At 38.2% G+C, this 26,785-nt stretch overlaps 1 long non-coding RNA gene across 1 annotated transcript; it reads left to right on the forward strand.

Moving 5' to 3' along the window:
* LOC144305437 (uncharacterized) lies at positions 1 to 23,385 on the forward strand. Its single transcript, XR_013372460.1, has 4 exons — positions 1 to 536; positions 643 to 721; positions 22,880 to 22,987; positions 23,268 to 23,385. It is a non-coding gene; the product is annotated as an uncharacterized LOC144305437 (long non-coding RNA).
* Positions 23,386 to 26,785: the final 3,400 nt, after the last annotated feature.

Below are 26,785 nucleotides of genomic sequence, written 5' to 3' on the forward strand. Positions count from 1 at the left end.
TCCACAGGAAATACCCCTGCATGTTTTTCCCTGAAAATTCTGGGGTTTTAGCTATCTAATGCCATACTTTCTCTCCCTTTCCTATCAGCTTCTAGATGGTGTTCCTCTTCCCACTTAGATTTCTCAGATGACAGTCTGGCACTAGTCCCCAGTGTTCCCCAGGCTGCGGGGACATATAACAGTCTCCCCAGGTGGTTCCTTGGAGCCCTCTTGCCAGAAATGATAAAAGAGTACCAGTTTGTACATTTCACATAAGTGAGAAGGTTTAAGAATGAGCAAAAATAAAAATTTACACAGATTTTACTACAAATTCTAAAGGTTGATATTTTTCACAGCTATCTTTGTTATCTGATGTCTGTCTTTAGTCTCAGCAGAAATTTTTATCTTAATATTCCTTTACATACTCAACCATCCAATCAGGCAATTCAAATTTAAATAAAGTGGTATCTTCACTTTCACCTCTGTGCACTGAGGTGGCCAAATCTGAAGATTGATAAATTTTACATCATCTTAAATTTTACATTCTTCAATTTAGGGTATGTGAATTTCTTCAATTTGCAAAGAGAACTCTCAGCAAACATTAAATCCCATTAGGTGGTTTTACACTTGATTTTGCTATTCAAGCAAACTTCTCTGCTTCAGGTGAGCCAAGACCCTGGCTGCAGTGTCACCAGATGCATGGGAACTTTAGTTGTCCAATCATGCACCTCATCCTCATACAGTAAGTTTCTTTCTGTTTGTGTATGTGTGTGTGTGTGTTTTTTTTAAGATTCTTTCTATCTATCTATCTATCTATCTATCTATCTATCTATCTATCTATGAGAAAGAGAGCACAAGTGGGGGGAGGAACAGAGGGAGAAGCAGATTCTCACTGAGTGGGGAGCCTGACCTTGGGCTCAGTCCCTGGACCCTAGGATCATGACCTGAACTGCAGGCAGATGCTTAACCGAGTGAGCCACCCAAATGTCCTACACATTGAGTTTCTGATTTCATTTTGTTAGAGTTTTCTATTTGGGTAAGAGGAGGGGCCCTCATATTACATCTTCTTTCAGCTATATGTAAATATTTATTTGTAAAAAGTTATGATTACTTTGTACAAAAATACCTCCTAAATACATTGGTTAACTGAATTCTAGATAATTGTGAGGCCTATACAGTGACAGGCTAAGCCACTGGTTGTTTCAGCTTTACTTTCTGGTGGTGTAAAGTTTACTGTTTCCACAGCATAGCATTACAAGTACTTATTAGCAATATTAGCAACTTTTTTTTTCCATTCATAGAAACACTCCAAAATTTGCATTTTCTGTAATGAGAATCTGTGTTACTTAGACAAGTTTTTGCCTTTGAGCAAAAGCTTTTAACAGATTACCCATAAGGCAAGAGATAAGTGCATAGAAAGAGAACTAGACCAGGACTCCAGAGACCCAGATTAAAGTTTAGGAATGCTTGCAAGAAGCTAGGAAACTATGTTATTATCCTAATTCCTAATATTATTTTTAGTGACTTTAAAATCTTTTTTTTTTCCTGCATTTTCTCTTTTAGAGTTCCTCAAAATAATGTGGAATATTATTTATCACTAATGCAAATAGATAATCCCATAATTTATTTATGACTTTACAGTTTTCAAAGAATTTTCATAAATATAAAAGCTCAAAAATGTCAAATCTTTTGAAAGACACAATGTTTATAAATCTTACCAACTTAACTCTTTAGGAAAAAATCCAACCCAACATTACAGAGATATTAACATAAAAGAGAAAAAGTATTCATAGTCCTTGTATGAACAACTGTTTAATAAAATAAAACGTGTACATTTCCCTGAGCTTTATTTTTCTAAACCCGTACTTGTTGGGGTGATATTTTTCCTTTTTAAACAAAGATAGAATAATATTACCCATGCTGTTTTACCACTTTTTTCCTGTATCAATAGCTCTTGAATATCTTCCCATGTTTATTTTATGCCAAATCTACTCCCGCATTTAAATTGCTGCACCGTATTCTCTAGTTCATTCAATCAGTCACTTACTGATAGATTAGGTTGTTCCCAATGTTTCTCTAATATGAACAACACTGCGAGAATATTCTCACATATCTTTGAAATTTCTGCAAGTACATCTGAAGGATAAATTCTCGTTTAGGATAGTTGCATCAAGATATCCCATATTGTCTTCCAGCAAAAGTTAAACCAATTTTAACTTCCATTAACAATGCATAATAAGAGTTTGATAAACTAATTTTCTTATCTTCTTTTCCACCTATGTAAAATGAGAGAGCTAGAGCCTAAGCATTTATATTCTAATTACTTTATTGTCTCCCACCATTGACTGCAAGTTCCTAAGGTCAGGCACTCTACGACTTACTTGACATTAATTCCTTAGTGGGAAGCACATTGAGTGGCACATACTACGTCATCAATAAATATCTGTTAAATTTTGAAGGCATCTGTGGATCTCTCTCGATCTCTTATTCTATGGATTAATGACATGTCTTGTTGATGACATGGCTTAATGATATGATATTGATGATATTGTGTGCTTTTATGGGTAGCTAAATTTGAAGCATGAACTGCTGGTAATAAGTGATAAGGATGTGTGAGATACTGGAAATATAAATATATATATATGTACACACAGTATATATAATATGTTATTTATATTATACTATGTGTATTAATTATATATATAATTATATATATAGTGTGTGTGTATAGTTCTCTGCCTCTTGCTCTAATGAGGTGATCCTTGGTGGGTTCCTGAATGATGAGGGTAGTTACCAAAAAGACCAAGCCATTATCAGAAGCCTGGAAGTTTTAGTTCTATACCCTTCCCGCCCCCCCCCCCCCCCCCCCATTTTCCAGAGAGGAGAGGGAGTGGAACTAGAGTTAATGATCAATCATGCCTCCACGATGAAGCTTCCATAAACATATCTAAAGTATGAATTAGAAGAACTTCTGGGTTAGTGAGCAAGTGGAGGTGCTATGAGAGTGGTGCCTGGGAGAGACCATGGGAGCTCTGTGGCCTTCCCACATACATTGCTCTCTGCATGTCTTCCATCTGGGTGTTCTTCTTGGTTTTTATTCTATCCTTTTATAATAAATTGATAAATAGTAAACTTCTCCTGAGTTCTGTGAGCTACTCTAGAAAATTAATTGAACCTGAGGTGGAGGTCGTGGGAACCTCTGATTTATAGTCAATAAGTTAAGCACAAGTGACAGACTAGACTTGGAATTGGCATCTGAAGTAGACAGTGGGGGGCTGAGGAGAGACAGTCTTGTAAAACTAAGTCCTTGGCATTAGAAACGACAAATACCCACGATTTGCTTCAATGTGGATGGAACTGGAGGGTATTATGCTGAGTGAAATAAGTCAATTGGAGAAGGACAAACTATATGGTCTCATTCATTTGGGGAATATAAAAAATAGTGAAAGGGAATAAAGGGGAAAGGAGAGAAAAGGAGTGAAAATATCAGTGAGGGAGACAAAACATGAGAGACTCCTAACTCTGGGAAACGAACAAGGGGTAGTGGAAAGGGAGGTGGGTGGGGGTTGGGGTGACTGGGTGACGGGCACTGGGGGGGACACTTGAGGGGATGAGCACTAGGTGATATGCTATATGTTGGCAAATTGAACTCCAATAAAAAAATAATAAAATAAATAAATAAAATGTCCAGGTAGTGTCAGAAATGAGTTAAATTGTAGGACACCCACTGGTATCACAGAATTTCTTGATATGGGGGAAAAACCCACACATTTGGTCACTAGAAGTGTCAGAAGTGAAGTGTTCTCTGTGAATCATAAAGGAGAGACACATAGAAACAGTGAGTATTTCCTACTCAGGATGGTTCCAAAGTTCCTTTATTTTTCTTAAAGATTTTATTTATTTATTCATGAGAGACACACAGAGAGAGAGGCAGAGACACAGGCAGAGGGAGAAGCAGGCTCCATGCAGGGAGCCCAACGCGGGACTCGATCCCTGCACCCGGGATCACATCCTGAACTGAAGGCAGATGCTCAACCGCTGAACCACCCAGGTGTCCCCGTTCTAAAATTCCTAAAGCTTTTTCATAGTCTTTTTCAACGTCAGATTTCACAGGCTAAGGCCTCAGTTTGTTTGTTAGTTTGTTTTTTATTGGAGTTCAATTTGCCAACATATAGCATAACACCCAGTGCTCATCCCATCAAGTGCCCCCCTCAGTGCCCGTCACCCAGTCACCCCCCTTCCCACCTCCCTTTCCACCACTCCTTGTTCGTTTCCTAACATACAGAGTTAGGAGTCTCTCATGTTCTATCTCCCTTTCTGATATTTCCCATTCATTTTTCCTCCTTTCCCCTTTATTCCCTTTCACTATTTTTTATATTCCCCAAATGAATGAGACCATATAATGTTTGTCCTTCTCTCTGCTCTCTCTTTCTCTCTCTCTCTCCCAAATAAATAAGAGCTTAAAAAAAGGACTTCTTCCTCTTCTCTGATTAAATCTGAGATTATTTGAACAATTAAAGGAAATATTTCCAGATACTTATAATGACCTTATTAGAGCTACTTCTCACAGCAATAGTTTTTATTCTACAATACGTGTAATATATTGAGCTTTCTTGAGAATTTCTAAGAGTATATGGCAGAGATATGTGCCAGCAATTGCATTCTCTTAGCTGAGTATGGTGACAATTGTAAGAAGGGAACGATGTGTTGTATTGTTAGATAAGTAATGGTAATAACATTTTGTGACTTGGAGATACAGGCAGAATATTTTTCTCAATCTTCAGAGAAAAATAGAAAATGTATGATGCTGGGATTAGGTACATTTGGTCCTGTCAGTTATCAGCTCTGAATCAGAGTATACCCATGTCCTCATCTATAAAATGGGCATATTTATGTAACCTGCTATTGGGGATTGTTAGAGATAATTAGGAAAATCAACCCCTTTTCATCCTTGAGGTTACAACGTAGCCATGACCTCTGAGCAGCTATTCTGAATTCTCTTCTCCCACAACATAATATAAATGCCTTGTCCTACGCCAGGACCCCATGTCACCACTGCATTTCTCATTGTATTGAAATCGCATTTGTATATGCCTGTCACTCCCACCAGACTGTGATATCCTTATAATCCCTTTATCTTTAACACTGACTAGGGTAACTGCTTACTCAGAGTACGAGCTCAGTAAATATTTGTTGAGTAAATTAATGATTTATTTCAAGTGCTAGCCTAATACTTAAAACATTGGACATTCTATCATTTGTTCTTGACTTCTTTTATAAATTTGAGTCCCCAAACTTTTGTGAAAGATAAGCTGTATCTCTTACCCATGTTGCTGTAACTACTAAAATGCAGGATTGGGGCTATTTTTGGATTCATTCTAGGTTAATTAGATACAGCGTGAGAGGCATGTTTCATGGAAGGTTAAAATTTACCAAACTTGATGAATAACAGGATGAAAGTTGCTTCAGACCTTTAGCAATAGCCTGTGCACATACATCCAGAAAAAAATTAATTGGCTCTTTGTCCATATTTTTTATAAATATATAACTTGGTGATAAGAATTTAGATCATCAAAGCAATGTGTTGGAGACCCTTTTGCATTTGTCTCAGCTGCCTTATTTAATTGCATTACAAATGATGTTAATTCTGTGCTTAATTATGCTTAACATTATATATATGCAACCCAGTGTTTATCAGTTGGACATAACAAAAGTGCTGTTGTTTCTTCCCATCTTCCTTCTGCTTATCATTTGTTGATTTTTGAAAGCAGCTGGAGTTGTTCCATGTGGATGGAAACAATCACAAGGCTGTACAATAAATGCTTTTTCTCTAGGAACTATCTTATATAAACTGTGGTCTTTGTCTTTTAAAGTTTTTGTGTATGTTCTCATGCAAACTTTTATTTTTTTATTTTCAAAGATTTTATTTATTTATTCATGAGAGACACACAGAGAGAGAAGCAGAGACATAAGCAGAGAGAAAAGCAGGCTCCCTGCAGGGAGCCTGATGTGGGACTCAATACCGGGAATCTGGGATCAGGCCCTGAACCAAAGGCAGACACTCAACGACTGAGCCACCCAGGGATCCCTCTCATATAAACTTTTAATCTTATCTTTGCCATCTTCTCAGGATCAAAGAAATTTCCCCTTAGATTAAAAAAAAAAAAATTCACCTTAACAGAGATTATCCAAAAACACACATATTTCATCCATTGAAATAACAGCCATCTCCAAATTAGCTAGTATAGTCTGTTAAGTATGTGTTAATTCAGGTTTACATAAAGATCGTGTTAATATAATGACTGGGTATTTGTGGCTTAGGTTCTTGTACTTTCCACTATTACATGTGACTTAGGAGTTGGAATGGGAGTAGCTTTTGGTTAGTATTTATTTTATTTATTTTTGTTTTTTTGAGAATAGTTGACACACAATGTTACATTGGTTTCCGGTGTACAATGTAGTGATTTGATAAGTTATACAATATGCTGTGTTCACCACAAGTATAGCTACCATTTGTTCCTATACTTTGCTATTCCATGTGACTTAGGAGTTGGAAAGGGGGTAGCTTTTGTGAGTATATTTAAAAAGAATATTTCAGGGGTGCCTGAGTGGCTCAGTTGGTTAAATGTCTGCCTTTGGCTCAGGTCATGATCCAGGTCATGACCCTGGTCACCATCCCAAGAGTCCCTGCTCAGTGAGGAGCCTGCTTCTCCTTCTCCTCCTTCTCCCTCTGCTTCTCCTCCTACCCATTCTCTCTCTTTCTCTCTCACTCCCTTGCTCTCTTTCTTAAATAAATAAAAAATCATTAAAAAAAATATTTTGGGGATGCCTGGGTGACTCAGCGATTGGGCATCTGCTTTTGGTTCAGGGCGTGATTCCGGGATCAGAGATCAAGTCCTGTGTCAGGCTCCCTCTGCCTGGTCTCTGCTTCTTTCTCTCTGTGTCTCTCATGAATAAATAGATTTTTTTAAAAACCCAAATATTTCAGCTAGTTTGTCCAGAAAAGATGAATTTATTTTAAAAATGTTCTTTTAAATTTTTTCCATTGGAAGATCAAAACTAAATTTAGAGTATAACTGTAATTATTTTTACATTTTTTGTAGCACGTGTGTTTTTTCCTAAGACTTGTAAGATTAAAGTTCATGAAAAATATTTTTGGTGGCTATGAATACTTATTAAAAATTAACATCTTTTCTGATAGTAATTTTATTTTTTTCTTCAGATTTTATTTTTAAGTAATCTCTATATTCAACATGGCGCTTGAACTTACAACTCTGAGATCAAGAGTTGCATGCTCTTGGACTATGCCATTCAGGTGCCCCTCTGATAATAGTTTTATAAATAAAATTTAGGTCATTGTAAACCATGAATTATGCTCTAATAATATTAATTAGCTATGCTTATTATCCAACTATTCTGGGTCAAATACATTATATACATTATAATTATCTCATTTACTCCCTAAACCAATCCCATTTGAAGGATAAAGACTGGAAAGTTAAGGATTTTGTTCAAATTTAGTAAGTAGAAGGAGGAAAATTGGAACCCATGTTTGCATGTGCAAAATTCTTGCTCTGTCTTAATCTATTGATTCCATAAGAATCTCCCTTCACCCATTTTTTGAGGGAACTTAGGAGATAGAGCCAAATAAAGCTCTAGCTAAGTATCCATAGTATACTGAACATTGCTGTATCTTAAATTTTGCTATCTTTCCTTCTCAGTAAACACACCAGGAAGAAATTTTTTGGCTCACTTTGTCTCTTCCCCAAAGGTTTCTTTTTTTGTTCTAGCAAATTCTAAATGCTGGAAAGTCTCTTCTTTAAAGGTGGTAAGAATAATGAAGTGCCACAGTCCCTTCCTTTTTTGTCCTCCCTACCCTTCTGATCCTGTCTTCTTTGCCACACAGACTGTTTGGAATATAGTAAGTGCTCAATAAGTGGCAGCTATTACTATTTTCTAGGCTCTGGGGTTCCTTCCTGAAGGAATTTTTAATAATAGTACTAATAATCACAGTTAATATTTGTTGCACACTACGTGCCAGAATTTCTTTCTAGTACTTTAAATGCATGTGGTCTATTATTTGTCTATCTTTATTAAGCAAGGAAAAAGGTGAGGCTCAGAGAGTAAATTACTTGTCTAAGATAACATGGATAGCTGGTTGGCAATCATAGTTCTGGAACTCAAAATTTCTGACTTCTAGTCCTTTATTGACTTGTGTGGTTGCAGAAGTGTGCTTCTCAAATCTCTTTCAAGAGAACTTGGCATGAGGAACATAGTTGATGACAGATTTCAGCTGCCAACCTCTTCACAGTGCTGTGGTGTTCATACCAAGACCATACTTCCTTCTCTTGGGCCGCCCGACTGATCATAGTAGGAAAAACAGTATGGGCTTATTTCAAGGAGAGGAAAATAATTTGACATTAGCAACTCTGTTAATACAATTCACCTGGAAGAGAACAAATAAGAGAAATCATACAATCATAAAAATGAAGTATTAGAAAAAACTCAATAAACTAAGTACTATATGGTCATGTTTTAAACTAATAGTTGCCATCTAAAAGCCAGAATCATGTTTAATGAAAACACACTGGAAAAATTCCCATTAATTCAAGAGCAACACCAGAGTGTCCATCGTCACTATTGCTTCTTAAAAATGGTTTTGGGGCAGCCCAGGTGGCTCAGCAGTTTAGCACCGCCTTCAGCCCAGGGTCTGATCCTGGAGTCCCAGGATTGAGTCCCACATCAGGCTCCCTGTGTGGGGCCTGCTTCTCCCTCTGCCTGTGTCTCTGCCTCTCTCTCTCTCTCTCTCTCTCTCTCTCTGTCTCTCATGAATAAATAAATAAGATCTTTAAAATAAATAAAAATAATTTTTAAAAAAAATATTTTATTTATTCATGAGAAACACAGAGAGAGAGGAGAGACACAGGCAGAAGCAGGCTCCATGCAGGGAGCCCAATGTGGGACTCGATCCGGGTCTCCAGGATCACACCCTGGGCTGAAGGTGGCACCAAACTGCTGAGCCACCCAGGCTGCCCCATAAAAATGGTTTTGAAGGTACTTGTTTAATGCAATGAGAAAGGAGAAGAAACAAGGCATATATATTTGAAAAAGAAGATAAAATTATCATTATTTGCAAATGTTATACTTGCTTACATGAGTATACAAAAGAATCAACTGAAAATTGTAACAAACAATAGAGGGATTTATAAATGGCAAAGAATAATAATAAACAGTAATCAACAGCTTTCATGAGTACAGACAATAACCAATTGGAAGATTTAATAGAAGGGAAGATCACATTTACATCAATAAAAAAATAATTTATAGAAGTAAATTTAACAAGAAATATGCAAAACCTCTTCAAACAAGGAAATTATACATTTTCTTTCTTTTTTGGAAAGTATACATTTTCTTAAATAGGAAGATTCAATATAAAGGTGTCAGGTCTTTCTAATATAAGCAATAAATTTAATTCTATACCAATAAGTACGATAGGATAATTACTTATTCATTTATTTGTTTTTGAACTGAAAGGTTGATTCACATGGAAAATAGAAAAAATATTCAAGAATATTCTGGGAAAGGAAGAATAATAAGTTGCAAGCCCTCTCATATCTTAAAATATATAGTTACAGTAGTTATACTCATGTAATAATGCATGAATTGACATGCAGAATTGGCAAGAGAGTCTGTAAGTAGGCCCAAATATATATTAGATATTAGTATATGGCAAGAAAGGTGTAGCAAATCAGTGGATAAGTGAATTATTGAATAAATGGTATTGGAACAACTGGATAGTCATCTGGAAAATGAAATTATTTTTGAATACTTACCTCATTACTTATATCAAAGTTCCAAATGTTTCAAAGATTGAAATAGAAAAATTAAAATATAAGTATACTAGGGAAATATTATGTATATGTATACACACAGACGTGTATGTTACATGTGTATCTCTGTGTATAAATAACTTTGAAGTTGGAAAGACATTTCTCAGGTTAATCCAAAACTAAGAAATCATAAATGAAAAGATAGACTAATTTGACCATATAAAATTAAACTAAAAATTTCACAGCATTGAATACCATAAACAAAGGACAAACCACAAATGACATACCAGGGAAAAGTATTCGTGTGCCAGCTCATGACATAGACCAAAGGATATATTTCTCAGTCTATACAAACAATATGGAAGAAAAATATCAAAAATCCTACAAAGAGATGAACAGTTTGTGTCAAAGTAAATATAAACAGATCTTAAATGAAAATACATTCACTTTAAACATAGTAAGAAAAATACTGATTTAAAAATTAAAACCATAATGAAATGCCATTTTCTCCTATCAGTTTGGCAAAAATAAAAGAATTGTGAGAGCATACTGTATGGACAGAGGTATGGGGAGAAAGGCATCTAATTTACTGCTCTTAGTTTGGTGTAAACTCTATAAAAAGCTATTGAGCAATAGCTTATCAAAATCACAAATGCACATATTCTTTGATCCTGCAATTCTACTCTACGAATTTACCCACAGATATACTCACCATGTCTTAAATAACAAACATACAAGGATAGTCATCATAACATTCTTTGAAACAGTAAAAAAAAAAAAAAGAAGAAAAAGAAAAGAAAAAAGAAAAGAAAAGAAAGATTGAAAATAGCTTAAGTATCTCTTTTAGGGGACTGGTTAAAAAGTTATGTACATGTATGGTATGGGATACCATGGAAACTTCATAATGAATGAAGCTGTTCTATATGTATTGATTTCAGACAATTTCCAATATATAGTGTTAAAAGAGTAAAGTGAAAAAAATTGTATACAGTATGTAATTATTTGTTTTATACACATATGCTTTTATATGCACTGATTATCTATAAACTGATGAAGTTACTTCTAAAGAATGAAACAAGGAAACTAAAGGAAAGGAGCAGTGAAATAGACTGAATTTTTAATCTATAAACTTTTTTTTGAATCTTTTACTGCATGCTGTACTACATATATAGTACTGAACTACAGCACTAGTAGACTATTCAGTTCAGGTGATCATTTCTTGGTACCAAGATTTTCTCAATGGAGGATGCAATGTTCATTTACAGATGGCACAAGCTTTTATCTTGTCCAAGTTTTTTATCTTGGTTAGTTTGTGGACAGGCTGCTGGTCTAGACTGTTTCTGAAACAGGGAATGTGTGCTTATATGGACTGGGATGATGGTGACTTGACCTGTGTTGGTGATGCTGGGCATTAAACCTAGCCAGTAGTGGGAGGGTGAGACCAGGAATCGCAGAGAGTGTGGTGGACATAGCTGCCAGATGTTAGGAGAAGAAGGTAAAACTTGCTAACAACTTTCATCCCTTTTATTCAAGCATTTATCTTAGATGGAAAAGGGCCTTTTGAATACCTACTTTGTAACCTGCAGAAATAGAAAATCATGCCAGAAAGTTAACCAGAGCCCGGAGTTCTCTCTCGGGAAGCAAAGTGGCTAAGAAAGTACAGCAGTAATTTAATGTTTATAAAGAATGGACTGAAATAGCTACAGTATATCAAAAGCAAATAACTGCTGAGGAAATTGGCATATTTTAATTTGGTTCAGACTATATTTTACATGTTCTGGGTGTACTGTAATGTACGAGTTTGTATGTAGAGCTTAAATGTATAATTAATATAGCTTTGAAGCTAGTTCTATCCACATAATTAAAATTTATCATGGAATTAGCTTTCAAATAGAGACTTTTTAACAAGTTATAGTCAATGCTATAAATTAGATTTTCTCTGATGAGCTCTGAATAAAGGACTATCGTTTATCTCAATGGTATTTTATTAGAGACATTTTAATTGCTGTGGCAGGTGAAAAGTACCATCCAGTATCTTGGCTAAACACTTTTGTTAATGAAATCATTTTTCTTCCTAGCACTACTGGTTTAAGGAGTATTCTGTTTCACTGCAAATGAACTAAAAATATTTTATAAACATGATTCAGCCTCATATTGAATATCAGGCAAATCCACTTTGTGGGGAGTTTATCCCATAAAGGAATAGGGAATCTTTTAGCATCCATGAGGGAAACAATATACCATTTCTTGTTAGTGGAGGTCAAAAGGGGGAAATTCCAAATTTCCCTGCCAGTCATTTAAAAGTAAAGATCTGGGGGTTGATTGTTAGTGATCAAATTATCGGTGTGGTGTTTTTCCTGCTTCATAATTATTCATATTTTTTCTTATGATGCATATTTAGTAAAAATTCAGAATTATAGAAATAAACAATTAAAAAATCTCCAATAATCCTTTCTTTAAGAGAGAACTACCATGAATGATTTGGAATACATTTTTCCAGAAATTTTCCACAGAAATTATTTATTTTCTCCTTAAAACTGTGGGTCTGTTGCCAACAATGTTTGCATTCTTCTTGCTCTGCCTGCTGCATTTTATCAAATTTGCCCACCCCTGCAGTTTCAATCACTTTGTTGGAATGACATATTATGTAAATGAAGCCAAAATTCCCAGTTTCTGGGCCTAAGGACAGATTGTGTGCCAATGCATCTGTGCCTAAGAGCAGATTTTAGATTGTGTGCCTGTGCCCAAGTAGGGTCTGGGTGCCAGCCTGTTCAAAGCTTAGCGGAATACCGATCCCCACATGGAGTGAGGCTGCTTCTGGTGGCTTCATTTCCTCTTCCCCAGACACAGGAATCTGGTGAAGTACAGCACCAAGGGGTGGTGTCTTTATCACACTTCCTCATGTTTGGGTCAATGGATTAAGCAAGGTCTCTTCCTTCAATTTCACCCTTGTCAAAATAATTACCAAATTTATTCCATTTTGGGTTGTATATTTCCCAGCTTTTAATGGATGATTTTTATGGTTTAGTTATTTGACCACTAATTCAGTAGACACCAATGAGAAGCTCTAAAAAGTGTTTTTAGAAAGTGATCTTTATTTAATGTGATAGGTCATTTGGAGTAAATACCCACCCTTTAAAGAGGGGCTGAATTTAACAGTCTAAAAGCCATGCTACATTTACTGTGTGATTGAATTTTAACATATCAAATGGATTTACTAAAGCCTAATAAAATATTCTATGGAAATTAGAATATTAATTCTGAAAAACCTTGGGTCCAAATGCATCAGAAGCTGTTAAGTGTCTTACTGAATTTTGTCAGCTTGCCCACCCTCCTTAATATGCCATCTTCACAGTAGCAAAACAGAAAGTGTACCTAGTTAGGGAGGCCAAATCTGTGCTTCTAAATTATTTTTCAAAGCTGTCTGTGATGTTTCTTCTTCAGAGAGAATTAGGGTAGAAAATTTAAAACACTAGCTTTTTAAATTTTCATGTTGGATATAACTCCTGTATCTTAGACTATGTGAATTTGATGTATATGTCAATATATATAGACAATTTTTATATATTAACATTAATTGGAGACTTACTTTGCAATAGACACGTTACGAAGCATTTATATGGATCATATGATAAGCTATAAGCACCTCTCTGGCTCATTAGTGTTTACAGAAGATCAGTATGCTCTCATATTAATCAAGCCCCCCGCCATTTTCATGTAATAATAAACAATGAAATATCACCAAAGAAGATGGAGACAGGAAGACATTGATATGAATTCATAATAATCTCTCTATAGCACTTCAAGGACTAAATTTGCTAGGAACTTTCCAGAAGCAGAGTCCAGACTTGTGGTTTAAACCTCTTGTCTGAGGAGACTTCCAGGAGTCTTGAAATATTATTGTTTTCATTTATTGGAAACAGAAGACCAGAGTAACTTGCTTATTCATTTTTGCATCCATTCCATCATCATTCACTAAGAACAATCTATAGGCTTGACTCTCTATTGTATCCTGTGATCAAAAGCTAGTAAGTCATGGCTCACTGTAGTGTCCAAATTTTGGAGCTGTTTCTTTTAGTGGGAGAGGGAGTGAAAGAAGCACTGCTGTCATGGGATTAGGTTGAGCCTTGAGTCTACTTATGGTAGAGTCCACAATTCACCATTAATTTTTTTGAGTTCCCACTATGTGTCAGGCATAGAAAAATTCAGAGTAAGGAAATTAGACAAAGCCTCTACTCTCATGTAGTGTACAGCCTCAACTGAAGAGATAGAAGGAAGCAAACAAACAAATGAAAAAATTACAAATTGCGAAAATAAACAGGGTGAAGTGATAGAAAACTAGAGAGCATATTCTAGTTAGATAATTTCTCTGAGAGCATGTCACTGAAGAATGCTGAGACCAAATGAAGGATCAAGTCAGGACTCAGGTGTGATCTGGTGTTGTGTTTAGGTTGTGATTGTGAAAAGCATAGTGCCCAGAGGAAGAGGGGCCCCAAAGCCATAATGTGGAGTTGCAATTATATTTGAAGAGCAGTAAGAAACTATCAAAGGGTGTTTAGCAATGGGGATTGGAAGTATGTTTTTTTTTTTTTTTCTTAAAGACCACTCTGCCTGTTGAGTGGAGAATGTATCAGAAGAGAGCCAGCATAAGAGTGGAACATGCAGTAGAAGGTTCTTTGCAAAGGTGAGAGATTGTAAGTGGACGTCAGTGGCAGTGATGCAGAATAGTGCATGAGATGAGATATTTTGGAAAGCCATATACCAGGACCAACATGTTCCTGGATTGAATGTGGGTACCATCAAAGACTATGGTAGACTAAAGACTATTTCTGACTATAACACTGAATGGATGACAATGTTGGTGCATTTACTGATATGAGGAAAACTGGGTAGGATGGGAGCAGATTAGGATCTTTAGGGACCTCATACAATAAAAAATATCGTATTGCCTCCTTTCTTTAAACATAATACAAAATAAAAACAACAGTAAATTATAACAAATGAAAAGCTAATTGATTCCTAACTGCAATGGCCATGTATCTTGTTTTATTTTTATAATATTTCCTATTAAATGCTTTCTTTTTTTTTAAAGATTTTATTTATTTATTCATCTCACACACACACACACACACACACACAGACACATACACACAGAGGCAGAGACACAGGCAGAGGGAGAAGCAGGCTCCATGTAGGGAGCGTGACGGGGGACTCTATCCCGGGTCTCCAGGATCATATCCTGGGCTGAAGGTGGCGCCAAACCGCTGGGCCATCAGGGCTGCCCTATTAAATGTATTCTTTAAAAAATTTTGGAGTGGTTCCCCTATTTTGTTGATGTCTTATCCACAAACTTGTTCTTTTTATTCAAGTACCAATCCCTGAGAAAAATCAAGTATAGTGAGATGCATCCAAAACTGCTAAGAGACGTCAACTAGGTTGTTGGATATACAACTGTGGAGGCTCAGAGAATGGAACAGAGACATAAATTTCGGAGTTGTCAGCATATAGATGGTTTCAAAAGTTATGTAAATAGATGAGATCACACAAAGAAAATGTATAAAGCAAAGAGAAGAGATCCAGGTGAATTTCTAACTTTTAGATGAGGAGCAGGTGAAGGAGACTGAAATAAAGTGGCCAGACTAGGAGAGATGATGTCAGGGAAGCTAAGAGGAGAGTAATTCAAGAATGAGACAGTATACAGTGGTGTAAGTGCTTCTGAGTGGTCGAGTAAGATGATGTCAGAGAAATGGCTGCTGGTGACCTTAGCATGAAGGCATTTTGGGTTATTGTTGAGAATAAAGTAGATTGAGAAGGTAATGGAAGGTGAAGACGTAGAAATGATTTATGTAGAAAATGTTTGCAATCTGTTTTCTTGTGAAGAAGAAAAGAATGTTGGTGTAGTAATTGAAGAGGATCTTTGGGGGTGTTTTCTTTAGTTTTGTTTTTAAGGATGGATGATAGTAGCACATCTTTGCATGAGAGGAATGATCCAGCAGGAGGAAAGTTTGGTTGATGCAGAAGAGAGAAGGGATAACTGAAGGACCAAAGTTCTTAAGAGGATGAGAAAGGCTGGGATTCAGAGAAGGAAATTTAAAGAGGATGGGGACTTCTTGTTTAAGAATTGGGGGAAAAGGTCTTAAAATATTCATCTTTGTGCTTCCTTAGCCAACATCCTTGAATGAAATCTTTCCCTTGATCAGATCATACATGTTACCTTGAGAAATAAGTATTTTTTATAGCATGACTAAAATACTAACTAGTTGTGAAGAGTCAAAAGGGAAGACCTGAAGAAGAAAGGTACAGAATTTATGTCAGAAAGATGCACCTGGAGAGCAATAATGAGCCTGAGCTACTCCTCCTTCCTGGGACTGAAGGCTGAGTGGAGGTCCCTGGGGAAGAGACTGGATAGGAGACTTCAGAGAATCACATAGAAGAGGACTGGGTTAGAATTAGGGGACTGCTGAACATGCTGGTAGCCAGCATCCCAGAGTTTTATGGGAGCCTAGAAGACACCTAGCAATAATAGTGACTCACATTTATTAAGTACTTGCTATATGGCAGGCATTGTTCTAAGATATATATATATATATATATATATATATATATATATATATATATATATAACCAAGTTGTATAAACCCAATAATGTGTGAGGTAGGAAGAATTATTTCCCCATTTTATAAACAAGGAAACTGAGGTTTGGCACTTAGATAACTTTCCCAGAATCATACAGCTTTAAGTGGGGTCAGAGATTTAAAGCCGGGCTATCTGGTATTAGAGCCTCATTAACCGCCATTTATCATTATTGCAAATATGTATAGACCTTTTATTAACAATAGAGGAAACTTCTACATGATGGTGAAGGGTTAACCAACAGCATTAGCCATTCCTCTTTTTACTGTAGGGTGAGGACTTTCCACCAAAAGTCACATATATGCTATCTGGATGCTGAGGGACAGAAGGCACTAGGCAGGTAATGTTCAGATTCTAGAAACAGGTTGGTATTGCTTGGACCACTGGTAGGCTGAAAATACTCTAAACAAACCTCGCTTTAAGTTTCACTATATAGGATCTGAGCAATACCCTTCACTTCTCTAACTTTTTCTGGTTAATAATGTTGGCCCAAAAGGAGAATGATAAGAGAGCTGCGGCCAGGTGAGAGGAATCAGACAAAGACATCTTGGAAGAGGGCAGTCAAAGTCTAGATATTGAGGATGTGAGAGTTAAAAGAACACATTTCGTAATTGCAGCTTCACTGGATTTCAGAGAAAGAGCTCTGCTATTAGCCTCTCAAGAGCTAGGCTGCCAAGATATAGTAGACTTAGTACTTGCTCACAGTAGACTGGGGATGCTGCCTTTTGTGAGGGCCAAAAGGTACATAGGAGGGATAGGGATGAGAAAACGGTATAGAATCTATTTTGGAGGCTGGGGTCCAAGAATTAAATCAGGAAAGGGCAAATGGGTCCATGACCAAGACTTTTCCAGCCTCTTCGTGAGTAGTCCACACCTGGTTAGAGCACTAGTGTTCTTACCTCACAGACTGATAGGGCCCAATGTAAAGGTTACTGCAAAGGCAGAAGGGGAGCAGGCACTGGAGATCCTTGGTCGTAACTAGCAGATTATGAGAAGATGGGAACAAATCTTTCAATGAGAAACAGCGGTAGATTTATATAAAGTCAATGAGGTTAAAATTTCATGTTTTTTTTCATTCACATGCCTTACCTTCTCCAAATTAGTATTCTTCTCTGGAGATGCATAGAGCCCCACCTGGGACCACTTCCCTAGCCTGATGGTCCTGGGCTCTGGGTGCAGCCAAAGGGCTATCAATACCACCTCCACCCCTGGTGGGCCTCTAGCAACTACTGGTTCCCATGGACTGCAACCCAAGGAGAAGCCCTTAGAATAAGATTTGCTCCTAGTTGGGGACCACTATGACCAAGGACTCATCTAGAAGTAGGGAGGGTAAAAATATGGTGGGGGTGGGCAGGACCAAAGACTTGACTTCTGGTGGAGCTGGACCAGCATCTCTGCAGCAGCTGGCAATCTGAGGCCAGATCAAATGAGATCAAAAGTCTAGAGTTCAGGAATCCCTGGGTGGTTCAGTGGTTGGGCGTCTGCCTTTAGCCCAGGGCGTGATCAGGGAGTCCCAGGATAGAGTCCCGCATTGGGCTCCCTGCATGGAGCCTGCTTCTTCCTCTGCCTGTGTCTTTGCCCCTCACTCTCTCTCTCTCTCTCTGTGTCCTTCATGAATAAATAAAATCTTAAAAAAGAGAAAGTCTAGAGTTCCCTCAAGGATTGGCCCATGGTAAGAAGCATCATCTGACGAGAAACTGTGGGTGAAGGTGGACATGAAGCATTAACTCAAGTCGTGAAGCTGAAAGCACATTTACAAAATTATAAAAAATAAAAACCAAATTTTTATCAGTCATGTCATAGAAAGATCTATATTGGTTTTTGTTCTTGTTATAGAATTGATATTATTAAATTCCCATAGGAAGAGGTGATCAAATAGAATATAGGCCAAAAAGGTAGAAAGAATATTATAGGGGTATGTTAGATAGTTAATAATAGAAAAGATGCATTATGATTTTTCTGGATTTTATAATATTTGTCAGTGTTCTAGTTATCTATTGCTATAAAACAAATCACCTCAAAACGTACTGGCTTAAAACAACAACAATAAAAACATAGACATTTCATTTCCTCCTAAATCTTCAATTTGGGCAGAGCTCAGGAGGAAATAGTTTTCTCAGTTTCAGGTGGGGTGGTTCACATGGGCTTAGAGGGTCCATTTCTATGATGGCTCAGCTCACATGGCCTAGCAAGTTGGTGCTGGCTGTTGGTTGACAGCTCAACTAGAACTGTTCAACCAGAAGCCTCAGTTTTGTCCCCATGGGCCTCTTGGGGATAATTGTGGGACATCCTCTCTTGGGGATAAAACATGGGTGGATGAGTGGGTTCTAAGAATAAGTGTTCTAAGAGGCCTGAGTGAAAGTGCAGGGTATGTTTTGAGCTCTAATTTTACAAGTCCTAGAATGTCACCTCCACTACAGTGAATTGGTCTTCAAGACATTAAAGCTAGTCCACATTTAAGGGAATGGAACTATATTTCACCTCTTAATGGGATGAGTAGCAAAGAAATTGGACCATCTTTGTCTAACCACAGTCAGTTTTTTGAACTTTTTAATTCACTGTGATTTTTTTTCTCATTCTAAATAAGTACTCCCTTTCATATTTGATTTTGCGTATGAATTTTTGAATATTCCTCTTGGGGGCATGCAGGTGGCTCAGCCTGTTAAGCGTCTGCATTCAGCTCAGGGCTCAGGTCATGATCTCAGGGTCCTGGGATCAAGCCTCCAGTGGGGATTCCTGCTCAGTGGGGAGCCTGCTTCTCCTTTTCCTCCTGCCTCCCCTCCACTACTGTGCTCTCTGTCTCGCTCTCTCAAATAAATAAATAAAATCTTTTTAAAAATTCTTCTTAAAGAGAGCTCCTAAATTGTATAAGATTGAATTCCCTAAAAACCTGAATCCAGGCCCAAGGGGCAATATTGATGCCATCCCACAATGCAGAGGGGACACTGTGAACCTGTGTGACTTAAGTTCAGAGAATTATTATCTTTTTTTTGTTTGTTTTTAACTTCATTTTTTAAAGATTTATTTATTTACTTTAGAGATAGAGCTTGAGCAGGGGCAAGGGCAGAGGGAGGGACAGAGGGAATGGGAGACAAGCAGAGTACCACCCCCCCCAACCCCTTGCTGAGCAAGGAGCCTGGGGCTTGATCTCGGGACCTTGAGATTATGACCTGAGCTGAAATCAAGAGTTGGACACTAAACCAACTGAGCCACCAAGGTGCACTTTTTTTTTTTAAGATTTTATTTATTTATTCATGATAGACACACACAGAGAGAGAGAGAGAGACAGAGAGAGAGAGAGACAGGCAGAGGGAGAAGCAGGCTCCATGCAGGGAGCCCGATGTGGGACTTGATCCCGGGTCTCCAGGATCGTGCCCTGGACCAAAGGCAGGAGCCAAACTGCTGAGCCACCCAGGGATCCCTGCACCTTTATTTTTAATTTTAGACTAGATTTTGTCTCAGTGGCCTTGGTTCATTTAGGTGGTAGATAATCTAGAATTATAGGCATCAATCTAGGAAGCCTGTTGGGTGTGTCATTACTTATGAGAATGAATTCCAATTTTTACGGAGGCAGGTCAGTAGTGTCAGCAGCAGACACAGCTTGCATATTTAAGTGTACTTTTCTACTCGTATTTACTTGCTGCTATTGAAAAAAAAAAAAAAAAAAGATAGGGGACACGTTGGCCAAACAGGATTATGTACCAAAACCCTTGCCTTTCTAATTAGAATTTCATCCATAATATTTCCTAAATTAAAGCCCCAAATTTGATTTTGAAGATTTCTTAGTACCTAATGAGGGGAAGGAGAAAATGGGAGGAAAAGTTTTTCAGACAGGAGCAATTTTTGTCCTTCGAGTAAGAAATGTGTTGGGTTCAGAGTGACAGTAAAGAATAGAATAAGGGACACCTGGGGGGTCCAGTGGTTTAGCGCCTGCCTTCTGCCCAGGGCATGATCCTGGAGTCCCAGGATCGAGTCCCACATCAGGCTCCCTGCATGGAGCCTGCTTCTCCCTCCCTCTGCCTGTGTCTCTGCCTCTCTCTCTCTCTCTCTCTCTGTCTCTCATGAATAAACAAATAAAATCTTAAAAAAAAAGAATAGAATAAAAACGATCCATGCGCTTTTCATATAGGTTGTAAGGTGTGAAATTAAGCACGTATAGGAGCATATTAAAGTTTGCCACCAAAAATATTGAATATGGGTCCTCCATGGGTTTGAAAGAAATCTGGAAAAGTATAATTCCATGGGTTACAGCATTCTGAGGAAGTGCATTAAAATAAACCAGTACCTTGCCCCTGGACTGTCTGCCAGGAAGATACTGGAGGTCACACCTGGACTTGAGAATTAAGAATGATCAAAATCTTTAGCTAAGGTGGACCAAGAAAAAGATGGACTTCATCTGCCTGTGTTTGAAAAGGGGGCGGGATATTAATTTGAAAGTGTGTCCAAAAGTGTTTCCAGGGCTTCTGGCAGTTTTCTGTGTTTAATGGAGAAGGTAATTGGGGGAATATAAATTATCTAGAGGCGTTTATCTATTTAGATGACATAATCAATTTTGGCAGGCTTCTGGAAAAGCCAGAGCAAAGACTTCTTAAAGTTAGGAAGGGCAGGTTTGATGATGTTCCCTGACAAGTATTCGTGCTGACAAAGCTTCATGAATTATGATAGGCAAGAAGTGACACAGCATGGTGTGCACTGTTCCCGAAAAAAATACCTGCTCGCCCCCAAGACATCAAATTAAAATCTTTCTTTGAGGTTAGTGATGACCACAGGACACTGTGAAGAGTATTCCCTAATTGCAAAGCTATTAACAACTTGACAGTTAACCCCATCAAGAAAGGTTCAAGGCAGGAAAGGCCTTGGGTCTCCCAGCATGCGGCCATGTGGCCTCTACAATTTTTCAGGGATTACCCGTTGAAAGCCTATGACCAGGCAATCACAGAAACCTAACTAGGCTTTCACACAGCCTGCTATGCCTTTATTACCTATTACCTACTTATTACCTATATAGATGCTAAGTGTAGGTTCAGGCACTTTCCACCGAAAAAGAGGAAACAAGGCTATGGGGTTTACTAGCCATCGTCTGTTAGGTTGCAACCTGATACACACTCACACGTTTCTGTTTTCTGGTCCTAAGATGGACCATTACTGACAAATTTCAGGAATGTGTAAATGGGGTAGCTTTTGAGGTATGGGACATGAGCAATATGCTCGTTCAGGCTAAACTGGACTCCATGGCGGGTGGTTCATGAAGCCAACACATTCCAATGTTTATTATAAATCAGGCCTTGGCATCAAGATACATGAATGCACATCTCCAAAGACACTTTATAGAGGATGATAAAAGTACTGCTTGAAAAGAGCCAAAGCAATGTATGATTCAGAAGGGGTTGGAAGTCCTCTTGAAGGGATTATGGTCAAAATTTGGATGGTTTTTCCCTGTCCCCAATAATTCAATGTCTGAGGCAAGCCTCACTACCTTAAGGCAGGCAGGGTGGAGCAAAGCCCCAAGAGGTTCTACTTCATCTCCAAGGGTCTTCAATGTTTCCTGCAAGCCTGGAGCGGAGCAGAACCGTGTGTGGCGGAGGCTGTACTAAGCACCGACAACAGTGCTCTATCGGAGGGTAACCCAGACAGATGGGGGCTTTGTTTGTTCTTTCAGAAATGTCTATCATTACAGAAGTAGTATGTTTGTGTTGCAGAAAGTTAATATGGGCAGGCACAAATGAAACCCTTACATTCCCTCCTCCAGAGATCCCTTTGTCACACCTTCATGCTTGTCCCCTCAGAACTTTCTCTGTGTATAAAATATGTACGTACATATGCTTACATACATGTGCATAGAATATATACATATATAAAATACACTCATGCTATAAACTTGCTTTTTACAATATGTTATTTAGAAATAATTTCAAACTTACAGGAAAGTTACAAAATAAAGATATTACAAATAACATCAATATACCCTTTACCCAGATTCACTTACCGTTAATTTTTTGACTCAGTTTGCTTTATAATTTGTACTACCTATCCAATGATCTAGCTCCCCTTCCCCCACTCCCTGAACCACTTGAGGGTAAGCTTTGCACATCCTTTGTCCTTAAATACTTCTGAACTGTATTTTCTAAAATGTTCCTTAGTTTGAAGAGGTCTAGAAGGTAGATGACTTGGATTTTTTTTTTTTTTTTTTGGTGACTTGGATTATTGGGGAAGGAAAGTACTAGAACTAATCTAGACTTGAACTACAATGCTAGAAAATACTAAATCCAAAAGCAAGGCTTGTACTCACCGTGTCCAGCAAGGAGCCAGCCCATTCTGGCTGCTTAACTGGAGATAATTTAAAGCAGAAGCCACTGAAATGAGTGCACATTGATTTTCTGACCTTGGACCCTGGTACTTGTAATCTGATCTGGTTACCTGTTTTTTTTTTTTTACAGGCTACCTTAAGTGGGAACACATATATCATAAACATGAGCGTTTGAAGCCCGAAAAGTTTGACCTTCCTTCTAAAAACAAACTTGTTTGTTTTCCACCCTGCAGAAAAGGTGAGATATCTAGAAAGCTGGTTTGGAGGGAAGAGGAAGGGTAAATTTACTTGGAGTAGTGAAAAGAGGGAGGAGAGAAGGATGGCTGAGTGATGAGATACAAAAGATATGTATACAAATGTTCTAATTTTTCTTAAGTCAGTTTTTACAGTGTGGCTTTATTTTCTGGTTTCAAACACGGTGACTTCCCCCAAAGTCAATTTCACAAAAGGAAATTAATAATTCTTAAGCCAGATGGAAGTGACTTTTGATTATCTACACTCCTGTTCATCTCTGATAGCGCCAATAATCAGGAGCTACCGAATGAAAGCAGGCTCAGATCTCCAGCTACAGAAAATAGGATCAAGGAAGATGCAGCCTATCAATTAAGGTCTGGTGCTAAAATAATAATAAACTAGGAATAAAACGTTCATATTCTAACTTCTGTTAGAGTCACTAATTTTCACCATGTTTCTAATGAGCACTGATTATTTTAAAAATATAGAAGTTCTGCTCTTTCACAATGCTGAGCACGCTGCTGGCGGGCATTGTATTCAATGTATCACTGGGGCTAGAAATGAAAAAGTCCGATTAGGTCATCTTGTCCACTTCCTGGGGACATGACTATGTCTATTCAACTGCAATGGCTCAGCTGATGAAAATTTCATTGTGGGCTGAGAACTGATTGCCCTGGGAATCAGGCTGAATGAGAAGATGGAATGGGCTTATTTTTAAAAAGAAAAAAAAAAAAGAGGAAGCAGATTGGGAAAACACCAGAGTAGATCATTTGTAGGATCACAGCTCTGTATGTAATGGTTAGAGGTCATAATTCATCTGTGGACAAGACTGTTGAGTTTATTCTAACTAAAAATGAAAAGTATTGTGTATCTTCCTTAGGAAGACTCTTCAACAGAACCAAGTTCCTGGCAGTCCCTGAAATCAGTTCTCTTTGGTTTTATTCTCATAGCTGAATTTTATATCAGGATGCAAATAAAAAGGTCTAGCAGAAAATGGATTTTTCCCTGACACACAAAGAAATTTAGCTCCCTGAAGTTTGTGTGGCTTTCCATGACCTCAACCTGATACCTATCTTCTGCATTTGTAACCTGCTAGGCCATTAGAAAAAATATATTATGAGTGTCCCTAACAATCGGAGGGAAACCCCTCAGGCTTCACTTTAGCTTCACCTGATCGCAGTTTCTGTTTTGTCACCTCTTTGGCTTTAACTTTACCTGCTCACCTCCACCACCCAACTCTACTCCAGCTGTGTGGGCCTCCTTCCTGTTTCTCAAGCATGTCAGGGACTCTCCCACCTTAGGGACATTGTATTTGCCATTCCCTCTGCCTGGATGGCTTTTTCTTCGAATACAGGCATCACATCCTTCAGGTCATCTTCTCAATGAGACTATTCTGGGAAATCTTGTCTAACATTTTAGTCTTCCTCTGTAATATCTATACTCCTTACTTCTTGTGCTAATTTTTTTTCCTTTAGTACTTATAACACAGAATATGTAATTTACTTATTATTATTTTTATCCATGAATTTCTTCCACACTAGAATATAAACCTTGTGAAAATAGGAGTCTTATCTTTTAATTTTTGTTCCATTTCCCAGAACCTGGGAGAGTGGCTGATATATGAAAGGTATTCGATATATATTTATTGGATGGATGGGTGGATGGATGGTTGGATAGAGTTGTCTTTTGAGGCAAGAGCCCCATAGCTGGAAGGACTTTCTAACATTAACTCCAAATTTCCATACCTCAACTTCACCACTCACAGTCTACACTTAAGATCAGAAAAACCCTTGCAGAAAAATTCAACCGGAAATCTCAAGGAAAAAATGTACTTAAAGAAACAAGTAGTAATTGAAAGTGCTAGAGTCTAGATTTAGAGACATGAGTCTGAAAAGACAGAGACGTCAAAAAAAAAAAAAAAGTAATCTACAAAATCTGAGTTTTTATAAGGAGAGACCCCATGTTAGATTTTAATTTCAAAGATTTATCTATTTACTTGAGAAAGAGAGAGAGAGAGAGAGAACTCAAGCAGGGGAGAGGCAGAGGGAGAGGGCCAGGGAGAGACTCGCAAGCAGATTCCCCGCTGAGTACAGAGACCATCATGGGGCTCAATCCCACAACCCTGAGGTCATGACCTGAGCCGGAATCAAGAGTCAGACCCTTAACCCACTGAGCCACCCAGGCATTCCTAGATTTTTATTTCAGATCCTTTCTAATGAGCAGAATAAGAAGTGTGAGGACAATCTATTAATCTCCATGACATTGATTTGTTGAATGTATTTTTCCCTCCAGCCATATTGAGTGAGCTAAATCATGTTTTTTCTTAGGAGCTTCAACCTCTAGAAAATTATTTATTAGTCTGTTTTCTTAATGACTTGTATGAATCCATTGATTTGCTAATGAATGGGTAACTTATATAATTTTTTTAAAAAGATTTAATTAATTTATTTTTGAGAGAGAGACCACAGTGTGAGGGGAGGGTAGAGGAGGAGGGAGAGGGAGAGAATCCCAAGCAGGTTCCATGCTAAGCACAGAGCCAAACTCAAGGCTTGATCCCATGACCTGAGTCAAAACCAAGAGTCAGATGCTCAACTGACTGAGCCATCCAGGCACCCTAACGTATGCAGTTTCTTTTTTTTTTTTAATTTTTTAAATTTTTATTTATTTATGATAGTCACAGAGAGAGAGAGAGAGGCAGAGACACAGGCAGAGGGAGAAGCAGGCTCCATGCACTGGGAGCCCGACGTGGGATTCGATCCCGGGTCTCCAGGATCGTGCCCCGGGCCAAAGGCAGGCGCCAAACCGCTGCGCCACCCAGGGATCCCACGTATGCAGTTTCTAAAAGAATAGGATCAACTAAGTTTGTGGATACTTCCTTGGATGCTTTGTAGGAGACGTGCATCTTGGTACATTGAGATGAATCAGCAGCTTCTGACCCTTGAGATGTTGCCTAACACAGCACCATAGGAATTTGACTGTTTTGTAAAACAGTGAACTAATTTTTGAGGGGAGGGATGGGAGAGGAAGAGAGAGAGAGAGAGAGGATCTCAAGCAGACTCCACACCCTGTGCAGAGCCCAACCTGAGGATCAATCTCATGATCCTGAGATCATGACCTGAGCAGAAACGGATGGTGGGCAGCCCTACAGATACCTCAGCCCCACAGTTCTCTGTCTTCTGTTTTAGCACTGTCAATACGTGGCCTCCATATGTCTTAAGTCCAGGTGGCTTCTAGAGCCGTAACCATCATATCTGAATTCCAGGCTGATATGGGGAAGAAGAAAAATAGTCCTTCCTTTTCCTTTAAGGAAACTTTTCAGAAGTCTCACATCACCTACACATAGGACAGACTGCTGAGTAGAGTTGGGAAAGATGCAAAATGTAGATTCTGAGCTGGGTATTTTGCCAATTCCTCATAAATACAAGGTTTTTGATAGGAAAGAAGAGTCCAACTCACAACTTTAAAAGCCAGCTAAAATGCCTTTCTTTGTTCCTGAACTTTCCCGTGCTTACCAAACATTTGGTATTTATCTCATATATATGAGAAATACATATCTAAACTTCTGTTTCTCTTACCATAGGAAGCCTTTATAAGTAGCCTTTTTAAGATTTTATTTATTTATTCACAATAGACAGAGAGAGGCAGAGATACAGGCAGAGGGAGAAGCAGGCTCCATGCCAGGAGCCCAATGCGGGACTCGATCTGGGACTCCAGGATCGCACTGTGGGCCAAAGGCAGGCACCAAACCGCCAAGCCACCCAGAAATCCCTATAAGTAACCTTATACAAGTTGACATCTGGGC

The sequence above is a fragment of the Canis aureus genome, chromosome 35 (genome assembly GCF_053574225.1).
Source record: "Canis aureus isolate CA01 chromosome 35, VMU_Caureus_v.1.0, whole genome shotgun sequence".
In the NCBI taxonomy this organism is placed as follows: Eukaryota; Metazoa; Chordata; class Mammalia; order Carnivora; family Canidae; genus Canis; species Canis aureus.